This window comes from Monodelphis domestica, chromosome 7 (genome assembly GCF_027887165.1).
Source record: "Monodelphis domestica isolate mMonDom1 chromosome 7, mMonDom1.pri, whole genome shotgun sequence".
NCBI classification, from domain to species: Eukaryota; Metazoa; Chordata; class Mammalia; order Didelphimorphia; family Didelphidae; genus Monodelphis; species Monodelphis domestica.
This window is the reverse complement of record NC_077233.1, coordinates 249,695,491-249,697,579: the sequence shown is the minus strand read 5'-3', so window position 1 is coordinate 249,697,579 and position 2,089 is coordinate 249,695,491. Positions and strand designations below refer to the sequence as shown.

At 34.9% G+C, this 2,089-nt stretch overlaps 1 pseudogene; it reads left to right on the top strand.

Moving 5' to 3' along the window:
• The first annotated feature begins 566 nt into the window (after positions 1-566).
• LOC130455602 (RAD51-associated protein 1-like) lies at positions 567-1,502 on the top strand (annotated as a pseudogene).
• The last annotated feature ends 587 nt before the right edge of the window (positions 1,503-2,089 follow it).

The window sequence follows — 2,089 nt, the reverse complement described above, 5'->3', positions numbered from 1 at the left end:
AGGAACTCTCTTTTTTTCCTGTTTTCAGATATAGTGAATTTGGAAATTTGTGGTGCTTAGAAAGTAGTGTGATCTGAGAAGAGGCATAGTCACTGCTCTGTTCCTGTGTACTTATTCAAACCCAAGAAGTAAACCTTGGGTTGCAATTGATACTGCTCCTTAATGCCTCTCCTCCTTTGGGTCTAGAAGTGAAATAGCTTCTAAGGGTCCCTATTCTCTTGGGATAGGAAGGTAAATTAATGGATATAGAGGTTAAAAGCTAAGGAAATTTTATGAGAGAGGGTAGAAAAAATAAAATAGAGAGAACGACACTATTAGTGATCATAACTGTAAATATGAATAGTATGAATTCACCTATAAAAAGAAGTACATAGCAGAATGGTAGAAACCAGAATCTAAACAATATATTTTTAATAAGAAACATACTTGAAACAGAGGAATTCCAGGGTGGGTGGGGCTCCTAGGCTCTTGATCTTTGGCGGGAATCATTACCTGGGCAAAGTTGACTCTGGTGTCTGGAAGCTCTGGAGGTCCAGGCTCCCTGACCAATCTTAGCAGCTTCAACCATGGCAAGGCCAGTGCGGAATAAGAAACCAGTCAATTACTCAGTCTTTGGACTCTGACATTGAGGACAATGCTGATTTTGTCCCGTTGACTACAGCTTCAAACAAAAAATCAAAAATATCAAAAGAAACAAAACAGGAAAAAAGAAGAGAAATTGAAAACAAAAAATAGACATAAATAAGTGTCCACTCCAAGTGAAAACACCTAATAAAAGATTTAAATAAGATTACTGAGGAAGGTGATTCTCCTACTGATCATAGGCAAAGAAAAGCTCCATCCAAAGTGATATACAACAGAAGTTACTTAGAGAAAATAGTGAAGAAAATGTTATTGACTCTGAACCAGACCTTACATCAAATTTAAATAAGATTATTGAGGAAGATGATTCTCATGCTGGTCATAGGCAAAGAAAAGCTGTATCCAAAGCTATGATACAACAGAGGAAGTTACTTAGAGAAAATAGTGGAGACAATGTTTCTGACTCTGAACCAGACTTTACAGCAAGTGAAAGCAATTCTAATTTCAGTGAAAGTGAGGGGGAAGATGAAGAAGTATTTACTGAAAGGAAAAAAGAAACCAAAGAAAATAAAAAGAAAAGTGCTAAGATCAGAGCCCCAGTGGAAAAGAAAAAGAAAGCTTCTAAGACTTCTCATAGTTTGGTAATTCCAGTGGTCTCTGATCTAGCACCTGTTGTATCAAAACCAGCACCAAAAGAAACTTGTCTGTTTTCAAATCTTGTTCAGAAGCCATTACAATCACTTAGTCCTTTAGTCAAATGTAAGAGACCCAGATGGGTCCCACCAGCTTCATCAGGAGGCAGCAATAACCCATTGGGAGGAGTTTCTGTCAGGTCGCCCTGTCATATTCTCCGACTTGGCCTGTCCAGATTTGCACGAGTTAAACCTTTGCACCCAACTGCCAGTAGTACCAGAAAATGATTAATAAAAAATAAATTCTAATTTTGAAAGAATGTTCTTATTTGAAAAGGGTAATGATTATCTAACATAATTCTTTTAAGTTTGATGCAGAAAATCTTGAATCCTAAAAACTTAAGGATGATGCCATTCTATTCAAGATTCTGAAGAAAAGTTTGTAAGGAATTCTTTCCTTTCCACCTGAAGAATACATATTCTGTTATCTAATTTGGAATAACAGGTGAGGTGATGTTAGTTTTGGAAGTACAAAATATATGATATGATGTAGGGATAGTTGTATACTTGTAGACAACTATGGCTTAATCTAATTTATATCAATCTAGTTTTGTAGGCTTTATTTACAAAATAAATATTGGTATTACACTCTCCTCTTCATGTAACACTCATCTTGTAAAAGCTAACTCAGCTAAATCATATGTTTTATTGTAGGGATGTTTCATATGTTAATAAGTAAAATATTTTATAATAAAAATTTTAACTCAAAAAAAAGAAACAGACACACAAATTTAAACTAAGGACTTGGAACTGTATCTATTATAAAGGGCATCAGCTGAATTAAAAATGACAAAGGTAACAATAATAATCACAGA